A 13,550-nucleotide genomic window follows, 5' to 3' on the forward strand; every position below is an offset into this window, starting at 1 on the left:
CTTGGAGCGTCGGTTTGTTTTGTTTTTGTTTTGTTTGAATAAAATGGATCCTAGCATTCTTTGTGTGGGAGAGAGACACGCTCCGTTGTAGCATATGGACAAGTATGTCCTTAGGCTTTACTCATAATATTCATGGCGAAGTTTTTTCTTCGTTAAATTGTTATATGGTTGGAATTGGAAAATGATACATGTAGTAAATTGCTAAAAAGTCTTGGATAAATGTGATACTTGGCAATTGTTGTGCTCATGTTTAAGCTCTTGCATCATATACTTTGCACCTATTAATGAAGACATACATAGAGCATGCTAAAATTTGGTTTGCATATTTGGTCTCTCTAAAGTCTAGATAATTTCTAGTATTGAGTTTGAACAATAAGGAAGACAGTGTAGAGTCTTATAATGTTTTCAATATGTCTTTTATGTGAGTTTTGCTGCACCGCTTCATCCTTGTGTTTGTTTCAAATAGCCTTGCTAGCCTAAACCTTGTATCGAGAGGGAATACTTCTCATGCATCCAAATACTTGAGCCAACCACTATGCCATTTGTGTCCACCATACCTACCTACTACATGGTATTTCTACGCCATTCCAAAGTAAATTGCTTGAGTGCTACCTTTAATGAATTCAAAATTTATCACCTCTGATTTGTGTCAATGTTTTATAGCTCATGAGGAAGTATGTGGTGTTTATCTTTCAATCTTGTTGGGCAACTTTCACCAATGGACTAGTGGCTTCATCCGCTTATCCAATAATTTGCAAAAAGAGCTGGCAATGGGATTCCCAGTCCCAAATTAATTAATAAAAATAGACACTCCTCCATGGTATGTGATTGATTGGACGGCACCCGAAGGATTCGGTTAGCCATGGCTTGAGAAAGCAAAGGTGGGGAGGAGTGTCATCATAATAAAACTAAAATAAAAAGGCACTCCTTCATGGTATGAGATTGTTGGCAGGCACCCGAAGGATTCGGTTAGCCATGGTTTGTGAAAGAAAGGTTGGAAGGAGTGCCACACAAAAATAAAATAAAATGGGAGCCGCTCTTTGAAGGTTTGTCTGGCAAGGGGGTTAGAGTGCCCACTACCATTCATTGACAACAACAAACACCTCTCAAAATTTTACTTTTATGATCTCTATATGTTTTCAAAATCAAAGCTCTAGCACAAATATAGCAATCGATGCTTTCCTCTTTGAAGGACCATTCTTTTACTTTTATTGTTGAGTCAGTTCACCTATTTCTCTCCATCCCAAGAAGCAAACACTTGTGTGAACTGTGCATTGATTCCTACATATTTGCATATTGCACTTGTTATATTACTCTATGTTGACAATATCCATGAGATATACATGTTATAAGTTGAAAGCAACCGCTGAAACTTCATCTTCTTTTGTGTTGCTTCAATACCTTTACTTTGAATTGTTGCTTTATGAGTTAACTTATGCAAGACTTATTGATGCTTGTCTTGAAGTACTATTCATGAAAAGTCTTTGCTATATGATTCAGTTGTTTACTCATGTCATTTACATTGTTTTGATCGCTGCATTCATTACATATGCTTACAATAGTATGATCAAGGTTATGATGGCATGTCACTCCAGAAATTATCTTTGTTTATCGTTTACCTGCTCGGGACGAGCAGAAACTAAGCTTGGGGATGCTGATACGTCTCCGACGTCTCGATAATTTCTTATGTTCCATGCCACATTATTGATGATATCTACATGTTTTATGCACACTTTATGTCATATTTATGCATTTTCTGGAACTAACCTATTAACAAGATGCCGAAGTGCCAGTTGTTGTTTTCTCATTGCTTTTGGTTTCGTAAATCCTAGTAAGGAAATATTCTCGAATTGGACGAAATCAACGCCTGTGGTCCTATTTTGCCACGAAGCTTCCAGAAGACCGAAGAGTCAACGAAGTGGGGCCACGAGGTGGCCAGGAGGGCAGGCGGCGCGGCCCCACCCTTGGCCGCGCCGCCCTGTCTCCTGGGCCCCTCGCGTCGCCCCCTGACCTACCCTTCCGCCTACTTAAAGCCTTCGTCGCGAAACCCCCAGTACCGGAGAGCCACGATATGGAAAACCTTCCAGAGACGCCGCCGCCGCCAATCCCATCTCGGGGGATTCAGGAGATCGCCTCCGGCACCCTGCCGGAGAGGGGAATCATCTCCCGGAGGACTCTACGCCGCCATGGTCGCCTCCGGAGTGATGTGTGAGTAGTCTACCCCTGGACTATGGGTCCATAGCAGTAGCTAGATGGTTGTCTTCTCGTCATTGTGCTTAATTGTCGGGTCTTGTGAGCTGCCGAACATGATCAAGATCATCTATCTGTAATTCTATATGTTGTGTTTGTTGGGATCCGATGAATAGAGAATACTATGTTATGTTGATTATCAATTCAAGTCTATGTGTTGTTTATGATCTTGCATGCTCTCCGTTATTAGTAGAGGCTCTGGCCAAGTTTTTACTCTTAACTCCAAGAGGGGGTATTTATGCTCGATAGTGGGTTCATGTCTCCGTGAATCTGGGGAAGTGACAGAAATCTCTAAGGTTATGGATGTGCTGTTGCCACTAGGGATAAAACATTGATGCTATGTCCGAGGATGTAGTTATTGATTACATTACGCGCAATACTTAATGCAATTGTCTATTGTTAGCAACTTAATACTGGAAGGGGTTCGGATGATAACCTTTAGGTGGACTTTTTAGGCATAGATGCATGCTGGATAGCGGTCTATGTACTTTGTCGTAATGCCCAATTAAATCTCACAATACTCATCATAATATGTATGTGCATGGTCATGCCCTCTTTATTTGTCAATTGCCCAACTGTAATTTGTTCACCCAACATGCTATTTATCTTATGGGAGAGACACCTCTAGTGAACTGTGGACCCCGGTCCAATTCTCTTTACTGAAATACAATCTACTGCAATACTTGTTCTACTGTTTTCTGCAAACAATCATCATCCACACTATACATCTAATCATTTGTTACAGCAAGCCGGTGAGATTGACAACCTCGTTGTTTCGTTGGGGCAAAGTACTTGGTTTGTGTTGTGCAGGTTCCACGTTGGCGCCGGAATCCCTGGTGTTGCGCCGCACTACATCTCGCCGCCATCAACCTTCAACGTGCTTCTTGGCTCCTACTGGTTCGATAAACCTTGGTTTCATACTGAGGGAAAACTTGCCGCTGTACGCATCACACCTTCCTCTTGGGGTTCCCAACGGACGCGTGCTGTACGCGTATCAGGGGAGGGATAGCTCAATAAATTTAAACCGCACTTCCCCTATATTCACGCGTGCTTTCCATCTAGACATGTAACATGAAAGTGGTATGATGTCCACTCTCAATGCAATGTCCGGACGAAATGCACAAGGAGAGAAGTAAACCTTATCGTTGACCGGTAGAGCATGAGATCATATCCTTGTCGGTCTCATCAAAGGAGTGTAGATATTTGAGGTACTTTGGGGTTTTCATACCGTTGACCCCTTGCATAGCTTCCCTTGAGTGTGTCTTGATGTACTTTGCGTGAGATATGAAAGGGTCTTGAACTTTTGCACATCGGCGAGTATAGATCATAGGAATAGATTCTTGAGAGATCCTTTGATCTTCAAAAAGATTTAGGTCCTCGCCATGACCCCCATTGTTGTTGATGCCGAACTTGAGGTTGTGGAAGAGGTGATCTAGCACTTGGTTGTCCAATGGAAAATAATTGGCCTTGTGGTGTAGATGGCTCCACATAGGTGGAACTTCATCCTTCCCCGGCACTCATAGAAGGTAGCTTTTGAGATCGGCGAGTGCCAACACCCATCCTTCCTACCGTAACCGGGGGAATTGCATCTCCTTTCTCATAAGAAGCACTTTGCCTCGTCCAAAGAACTATCATATTCATCAAAAGAGTCTCATCACACAATACCACAAACCACACAATAGACTCATACTCCATCATCATGTTTGAGTGTCTTCAACTAAGGTTTGTCTCTCACTTCCGGAAACCCCATGAAGTTAGGGTAAGAGTATGGCTAGGAGTATATGACGGATTCCTTCCTTGCCAATGAAGTCATCCAAGATCTTTGAGCTTAAACTCCATTCCATTGTTGCTCCTTCTTGCAAGGATCATGTCATAGAACTTGCATTGAATTTGTTTGACAAACTTCATCATGGTTCATTTTCTCCAACGCAATTCCTACAAAACACTATCTCTTTAAGCTTGATTGTGTTGCCGTCATGAGAATGGTAGAGATAAGTGACTTGATGACGACAACGAATTCCTTGCTTCCGGTCATAAGACTTGTGGCTTCAAAATCAACCACCCAATAAGCACCACCGAAAGCAAGGTTCTTCATGGATCAAGACTTGGAAATAGGAACCCATTTTTCAATGGGCCCTATCATGACGTTCTTCTTTACATTGATCCTTCTTCCTTTCTTCTTCTTCTTTGGCATGATTGCCGCTTCTCCTTCATTGCATGAGTCCTCATAGGTTCAACTCTTGCTTCAATGACTCCTTCCAAGAATTTGACTTGGACTTGGAGACTCTCAATTTTGGACTTCAAGCGATTAACTTCATCTTCATGATCCGGGTGAGGGTGAGTTATGTCAAACACTTGAACCTCTTTCTCCTTATTCACCCGGAATTGTTCCAATAGAGCTTCCTCAAGAAGAGAATTCATTTTCAAGAGTAAACGCTTGTGTCTTTCCAAGGTGGCAATGTCGTCTTCATGATTACAACAAGTGTGATCCTTGCTTGAGAGTTGGTATTCTTTTAAGTCTTCATCTTGCATAAGCTTGATCACCATAAGTTTGTCCTTGCTTCTCTTTAGATATGCAATTTCATCCTCATGGTTACAACAAATGACATTCTCCTTGCTCAAACGGATCCACTCCAACAAGGACTCATTTTGCCTATCATTCACTTCAACTAGCATGGCCTTGTGTCTCTTTAGAGTGGCAATCTCCTCTTCATGATCACAACATTCCATCTTCTCTTTACTCAAACGATAGTATTCATCCAAGGCCTCCTCTTGAGTTGAAATGACTTCTAAGAATTTTGCATTGTGTCTTCTCAAGAAGCAAACTTCGTCAAGGAGCTTGTCACAACATGAATTAGGACCTTCATCTTATTTCTTCCTGGTGACAAGGGATTAACTTGTCAATGCCTACGGGTTGTAGACTAGGGTTTTATCTAGAAGTAGAGGGCAAGTAGATCTCGAAGGTTTCAGCCGAAAAGTACTCGACGATATGAAAACTAGGGTTTGCGAGACAATGAATCGATGCTTTCTTTGTCCCTCGGCTCCCCCTTATATAGGAGGTGGAGCCGAGGGATTCATGATACACAAGTTACAGAGTCCGGGAAGGTTTCTAACTCATCCCGCAATATTACAAGTGTTCTCTCCTAATACAACTCTATCTTTCCTTAACTATCAACTTGGGCTTCCGATTATTTTTATCCTTCGGGTCGTGGGCCTTCAGTAAACCCCGGATACCATCTTCGGCAGGCCCATTGGGGATGCCTATGGCAGTAGCCCCCGAGATTTTGCTTGAATCGCAGAGTCAGGGAAAATCTCCACCTTTATATTTATTCGATAACTTTGAACTTTACCACATATCTTTGCATACGAATTTATATATTGTACAGGGATAATGGTAGTTGGGGCTAGTTCATCTGACGGATCAGGTACTAGTTAACTGCTCTAGTGGCAATCCGCAAAAACCTACTTCAAGATCACGTCCCTGGACATGATCTCGGGATACTAGTGTAAACTTCGACAGGTGCCGCTTAAGGTCTTACCATTCTGTCGAGTCCCAGTCATATTTATCGGGTACCTAACGCGTCCGTTAGGATTTTTCTTCGTATCTGTTGATACGGAAAAAAGTAGCAAACCGACGTCAGAGACGGCGCCACGCCACGCAGAACGGATCTGGGGTCTTACCTTCGCAAAGTTTTGCGGCATTCAGAGATTGATCGCAACTTTGGCGCTCTGAGAATATATTGTCGAGTGTTTTTTCGGCTGTTGGAATAGCACATTTTATTGAGTCAACGGATGACTTATATTACTCTCCCGATGGGAGTATATGTAGAGTTATTTATATAACTCGAAATATGCTCTCTTGTTCTTCTTTCTTTCTTTTTTATAATTTCATCGGGCACGCGAACAGCGTTCCCGATGGGAGTAGCCCCCGAGGCTACAGCCAAGGACTTGTGCTTGGGTGTAGGCTCCACGCCTTATGTTGCTATATTTTTCTTCTTTCTCGAAATTTTCAAATCTCTCGGGTGCGCGAGCAGCGCTCCCGATGGGAGTAGCCCCCGAGGCTATGAGCAAATACTTGTATTTGATCATAGGCTCTCGCCATTTCTATTTTGTCTTTCTCGGGTTTTTTATTTCTCCAAAGTAGCCCCCGAGCATTTGATCAAAAACTTGTATTTGATCAAAGGCTCTCAAAATAATCCACAATCTTCTGCTGTCGCCGTTTTTATGAAGCTGCTTTAGTCGAATTTTTCTCTTGCCAAAGTGACATCACTGCTGACTATAGCCACGGCCGTTGTACCGGGAAAACGCGAGAACTACTCTCTCTCTGCCTTGCGGGCCCAAATTACCCATCAAGTTGACACGTCGTGCAAGTGGGGGACACACGTCCTCCGCTTTTTCTGGCGCACGTACTATAGCTCCTGTTCTTTCTCGTCTGAATGAAATTACTTTTTACCCCTTGTGCACGTGTACACCATCTGTCCCGCGATCTCCTCATCCAACGGTGCGTCGATTCACCGCACCTCTATATAAAGGCATCATCTTCCTCCTCTAGTCCTTTCGCTCGCGCCGCACCTCTGCTTCTCCTCTGCAAAATCCTCCATTACTCCCATTGCTTCAAGCGCTCAACCATACTCACACCTTTCGCCGCCACACTCATTGATGCCACCTCGCATCCGTTTGACTAGGCATAGCACTCCGGAGTCGAAGATGGCAACAGCGGATCTGGGGAGCGCTGTGTGGGAAAGATCTAAGATCTCTGCCCAAGACATCAACTTTGCTGAAGAAGATGGGGTTCACCAAGAAGGAGAACTCGCTCCGCTTCCCCAAGGAGGAGAGCTATCCAACGCCTTCAATCGAGTATCGGGTCAGTTTCGTTGACCACCTCATCCGAGGTCTCTCTCCCCCAATCCACGAGTTTCTTCCGGGTCTTCTGTTTGTCTATCACTACAAGAAATATGGTGACTAACGACCCTCCATATTGGTCATTGTAAGGTCATTGTGCGCCATCTATGACCACGCCGTGACCAATAACTGTTGGTCGCCAGTTGAGCGTCACTGAAGGAGCACAGCGACCTTTTTTCTCTAATGGTCGTAGAGGGATATGACCAAAATTGATGGTCATGCATTCTACGACCAAAATTTTGGTCATGGGCAATTTGGTATATCCACGTCAGATCCAACGTGGCAAATCCTACGTGGCTGACATGTGACCAAACCAAATGGTCGTGGATCAAAATTAGCCCAGTTCATTTCTCCCATGTACATGGGCCAAGCCCAACAATTTCTTGGTCCCGGCCTTTTTACTAGCGATTTTTTTTTTCAGCCTATGGCATTTTTATAGGGAAAACTCTAGAAAAAGGCCGACCTTCGCGAAGGGAAGGCAACTCACTCCGCACGCGACAAGTGGCGCGCTGTGGTGCCAGAAAATCCCTGGGAAGTGGTCTCCCTGCTCGCCACGTGTCGCAAGGGGAAGCAAGGTGGGGATGGGGAGCAGTTTTTCCCTTTTTCTTCTAGATTCGTTTTTTTTAAATGAAATATCTTGAGAACCGTAAGTCCAAATTGCGAACCGTTTTCACTTTTGAGATCCTCGCGTCGAGATTTTCGAAACTAGATCCTATGTTGATAGGTTTGGAGATACTTTTTTTTATACTTCCAATAGTAGTATGATTGTACCTGTGGTGTGTACCTAACTGTACCTGTGTTTCAACTGAAAAGTACTTCTGTTTTTAGTGTGTTTGGTGCAGTTTTTCCCTTTGCTCGCTAACTGTACTCGCCCGTGTGCGGGACTGTACCTGTACTTACGCGCGACTGTACCTGCTCGTGTGTGCACTGCACGTCTGTACATGTACTTGCTCGTGTTCACGACTGTACCTGCTCGTATGCGCGTTTGTACCTGCCTGCGTCATTTGTACTTGTACTCGCTCGTATTATTCAATCTTCGTGTGTTGTGTGTGCATGTATCGCCGTGTGCACGATCTGCCGTGTGCGTGATATTGTACTCATTTGTGTGTTCAATTTATCGTGTGTTGTGCGTATCATATCGTGTCGTGATCAGATTCGCTGTAGCATACTGTGTTTTGATAAGAAAAAAAACGAAGACATACACTTGTATGTAGTGAGCTAGCTGCATCGCTTTTTGTACTTGATCATGTGAAAGTTAGCTGGCTAGCTTTGCTATCGCGGGCGTGCACGTACTGGCTCGAGCGGAGCGAGGCGGAGAGCGCGCGTACTAGCGCGCGGCCGTGCGCGTATAGGAGGTGGCGCCATACGCGGGGACGGGACGGGACGGACTCGCGCGGGCAAGTACAGCTCGGCGCGCGGGAGACGTTTCGTACGATGCCACGCGTCGTACGTACGTGAGCTAACCGGACCTTTGGGAAGGTCGGCCTCCAGGGAGCGATACCCTTTTTGTAGTCCATTTCCATCATGGGCCTTAGCCTTTTACGAATCTGATCCATTTTTGGGCCTTCTAGTCAATTACTGGGTCCAGCGTTTTTTGTTTAATTTCCCAATTTCGGTTTTTACAGTGAGATAATCGTTTGGGCCACGGCCTCTTTACACCCCCATCAAACATATATATATCGAGAATTCAGTAATAACAGTAGTATCAAATAACAAGTCAATAATCACAAGTTTCTCTCAGCAGTACATTACAAGTTCACACACATGAACTAGGACCATCTACCAAAAATGCTAGTTCCAAGAACTAGTTTCAACATAACATACGCTCTTCAAGCGTTTTTCCTCGCCCCAACTTCTGAAAACCAGATCACCTGGCATTAGACTGATCAGGCATGAGAAACTACAATACATGTAGGAAACTAAAAATGTGCATAAACATAGAACTTTTTAGTAGTTTATACTAAAAAGAAATTGAGTTCACTTTCAGAACATCATATATCTCATACTACTGTAGCTGACCCAGAAACAATACATACTGTTAACAGCCGGATATCTAGTTGTCACGCTATACAAGATAAACCTTCCTCATCTCACTTGTATCCTTTGAGTACGCAAATCTGCACACAGTTACACCACAAAAAAGGAAGTTAAAAGTTTGCGCATTGTTCATGGTTCAAACTAAGAGCACGATGCTAAAAACTTATGCAAAATCAGGACTTGTTATCCGTCTTATCTAAGTTAACTGGGTACTTTGGTCTATCTGGGTACAGATAATATCAATTACAACTAATCTTAAATAGTTAACATGTTGAACGAAGGTGTAAATAGATAATATTGGAAACCTCGGTGAGCAGCCTGTAGTAGTTGGCCTCGCCGAATAACAATGTGCTTTCACCTGCACCTACTGCTTCCTTTGGTCTAGTTCTGCAACACGACACACAAACGAGAAGCCGTTAGCAAGAGGCCAACAAGATGAAAATAAAAAAAGGACTGCATGAGTTTGTGTACACAAGGGGAACTGATAAGCCAAGATGATGAAACATTCATTAAGGGGGTAATGATATATTACTACAACAGAACAAAAGAATGGACTACAAATAACGCATTTTACGTAGATTATATAGACACAGCTAAGTCATATCAACCATTTAGATCACACAGCAAGTTTAAATCAAGCAAGAACTTCATGCAGAATAGTATGTTTCATAAACAAATAGATTTTGGGTGATTTAGACCTGTTGCAGCAGGAGATCATCTGCTTCACTCCAAAGGTGAAAGCAAGGAGGGCATGCTGATGATCTGCTTCCTTAAGCTTGTCAACCTCCCAGCATACTTGAAGACCTCTTGTTCTTCTCAGCAGCTTCTTTCTTGAACCTCTGTCACAGAAAAGTAGAACAATGTGTCAGAAATGAGAGTGCATGATTTTAGTGTGAGCATGATAGTAGAAAAAGAATAAAGATGGCCAGAACCTGAGTGACAAATATCCATGGCATCATCACTTTGACAGTATCAAATTATCAATGGAACATTACATAGATGAGTATACAATACAGTATATGCTGGGTAGTTACAACTTCCATGACCATTTACTTGTATGTACAAGACAGTAGCTTGCATACAGAAGGTAGCCTGGGTCGATCTGAACACGAAATTAGTATGCTAGGTATACTACCGGGGGACATCACAAGAGGACATGAACAACTTAGTTCTATACGCAAGACATTAGCTTGCATACAGAAAGCCTGGGTCGATCTAAACACAAAATTAGTATGCTAGGTATACTACCGGGGACATCACAAGAGGGACATGAACACATAGCACACAAAATGGGGACATTGCTATAGATGGACATTTGTTGTCAAGGTAGCAAAGAAGAAGAGGGGAGGGGTACCTTGGCTGTGAAATCAATGTCCTCGATCTGGCAGTCCAAGTTTTCCTCGCACTCGATAAGGATCACCACTCCTGACCAATACAGTAGCTGGCGGATAATTTGCAGTCAATGAACTACATAGCAGTGAGAACATTGCTTAAAAGTTAAAACAAAATAGGATGCTCCAAAGTCCTAAGAACCGACGCGACGCTAAGTAATATAGTATCCTTGAGTACAAGATAAATGATTCAGAAAACGAACTATATAACTTAGCAACCTGGAAGGTTAATGAACAGAGTTAATCCACTGGTTCCACGTGAGCAGCAATAGGGAAAACAAGGTGTATGGCTGCTTTTGACAACAATATAGAAAGTTACAGGATGTATGCCTGCGTATCTGTTCAAGTACTACTAGAACAGGTACTTAATTACTAGAACCACCTAAATGGAGCAATCAACTAACACAGCAGCCTAAACAAGTTTGCATATATCTGGAACCAAGTTACAACAATAGTATCTCTATCATAAGAAAGTAATTAGTATGAAGCTAATATCAGGAACAGAGCATAAGAAAATAAAACATGTTTGCCGAACCATTAACAAGATAGTACAACAATCAATACCTAAAGTAGCTCATGCCCTAAAGCCTCCACATGACTAAGTACAATCAGGGATATGTAAGACAGAGGCAATATAAAGGATGCATTTAACAATGCTATTTTACTCCACTGGGAAACGTAAAACAGAGGCAAAATATCATCTGACGCTACAAGTCCATCTATAACTACTACAGCCAGTAAGCAATCATTATCAAGCTACTGCAACTTAGATACCACCAAGAACAGGATAAAATTGGTTCAAGATGATCATATTCCAAGTACGCCAAAAGCAGTACTAATATAATCACTTCATCAAACTTAAATCTAAAACCTGGCAACCGTATTCACATTCTAGTTTGCAGAAACATCAAAATATGAGGACACTTTCTACAGATCACCAGCTAGCAAGATAGCGTGCTAAAAATTTCCATCCCTGTCGTAGTATCCTATTTAGGCAGAACTACTAGATGGCCAGTAAGTAATGCTCGATGATGGACGAGATTTTCCAACGGTGGGTGCTGAAATCCGCGGTCCTGGATTGCCTGGGGCAGCTCGGGCTTGAACAGGAACCCGGCGTCGACCGTCTTGTCGTCATCCTCCTCGCAGTCCAGAGCTCCTCCGCGTACACCTCCGCCTTCTGGTGCTCACCCATCCTACCACAAGGAGAGATCACGAAACCAATCAATTCTTAACAGGAAACCCTAGAACACAATGACCCAGATCTTGCCCAAATTCAAATCGTACAACAAAACTGGGACAGGAAACTCAACTGCATCAATCCGGCAGGGCGGGAGCGCGCAGGGTATCGGAAATTTTGCGGCTTTGAGGCCCGAGGCTGCCAAATAGGAGGCAGGCCACCTCGGGATCGAGTGGGCATGGAACTGGTGGAGCCGCTGCTCGTGTTTGTCAGCATCAATGGAGGATTTGGCTGCGGGGAAGGAATGGATGGGGTTGGCGGAGGATCTGGCTCGGGGTGGCGGAGGATCTTGCTCGGCGAGGAAGAGGAAGAGCGGATGGGGCGCTCGCAATGCGTGGAGAGAGGCGGCGGGGTGAGGGATTAGTGCGTCTAGGGTTTGCTGGCTGACTTGTACAAAGTGAGGGGCTCGTTGGGCTGTGGGTGGAGTTTGGTGGTCGGGCCATTTCGTATCCATTTTTTTGACAGAAAATATTTTTATTTTTTAAGTGCAAAAATGGCTTTTTTAAAGCAACTACAAGAAAATATGGGAAAAAATGGAACCACTAAATTTTAACTAAAATTAGAACACGTAGCATGGACAATTAAGGAGTCTAGCACGCCTAAGGGGTTATGGAACACATTTCAAAAATTAAACCGCGTCATGAAATTGACATAACTAACTCAAAAAGAATCAAAAAGATGGAAAACCTTCGCATTAGTTCATTTTATATGAACTAGTATCCAAATAAAATAACAAACTTGCAACAATTTGTTATCACCAAAATTTGACCGGATCAGAGGTGGGTCGCGATCAAGATTGGCTTGAAGAATATACATGGAAGGAATACGTGAACCGGCCTTGTACACGAAGTTTGGGCAGTTTGCCCTTGTATCTGTAAATATATTAGGATACGTGTCGGTTAGTTAGAGTTTGGCTCTGATACGTCCAATTTGCATCACTATTTTGTATCATAATTTGCTGTTATTCATTGATATATTTCATATTTGGACACAATACTTATGTTATTTCATCTATTTTGCATGTTTCATCATTATTGGAGGATCAAGCACCGGAGCCAGGATTCTGCTGGAAAAAGCACCGTCAGAACGCAATATTTCGGAAGATCAACTGTGGAAGGAAATTTTACCAAAAATCCTATTTTTCAAGATGACGAAGGAAGCCAGAAGGAGGAGCTGAGAAGGCCCAAGGTGGGGCCAGACCACAGGCCGGCGCGGCCCATGGCCTGGCCGCGCCACCTTGTGGTGTGGGGGCCCCACAGCCCCTTTCGCCTCCTTTTCTTCGCGAAACTCTTCGTCCCGAAAACCTAAGCCATAGAGGGTACCTCACGAAGGGTTACAGCCGCCTCTGCGGGGCGGAGAACACCAGAGAGAAAAGAGCTCTCCGGCGGGCAGGAATCCGCCGGGGAAATTCCCTCCCGGAGGGGGAAATCGACGCCATCGTCACCGTCATCGAGCTGGACATCATCTCCATCACCATCATCATCATCTCCACCGTCATCACCGCCGTCTCCACCGCTGGACACCGTCACCGCCGTAGCAATTTGGGTTTGATCTTGATTGTTTGATAGGGGAAACTCTCCCGGTATCGATCTCTATTTGTTGTTGATGCTATTGAGTGAAACCATTGAACCAAGTTTATGTTCAGATTGTTATTCATCATTATATCACCTCTGATCATGTTCCATATGATGTCTCGTGAGTAGTTCGTTTAGTTCTTGAGGACATGGGTGAAG

General features: G+C 43.6%; 1 long non-coding RNA gene across 3 annotated transcripts; it reads right to left on the bottom strand.

Annotated features, from left to right (window-relative positions):
- Nucleotides 1-8,838: 8,838 nt before the first annotated feature.
- On the bottom strand, nucleotides 8,839-12,223 carry LOC127294920 (uncharacterized). Of its 3 annotated transcripts, none has more exons than XR_007847250.1 (6): nucleotides 11,891-12,223; nucleotides 10,544-11,773; nucleotides 9,888-10,028; nucleotides 9,495-9,576; nucleotides 9,189-9,269; nucleotides 8,839-9,023 (listed from the first exon to the last, which is right to left on the bottom strand). It is a non-coding gene; the product is annotated as an uncharacterized lncRNA (long non-coding RNA). The 3 variants fall into 3 exon arrangements; XR_007847249.2 differs by having other exon boundaries at nucleotides 8,839-9,034; XR_007847248.1 differs by having other exon boundaries at nucleotides 8,839-9,269.
- Nucleotides 12,224-13,550: the final 1,327 nt, after the last annotated feature.

The sequence above is a fragment of the Lolium perenne genome, chromosome 4, assembly GCF_019359855.2.
Source record: "Lolium perenne isolate Kyuss_39 chromosome 4, Kyuss_2.0, whole genome shotgun sequence".
Lineage (NCBI taxonomy): Eukaryota > Viridiplantae > Streptophyta > Magnoliopsida > Poales > Poaceae > Lolium > Lolium perenne.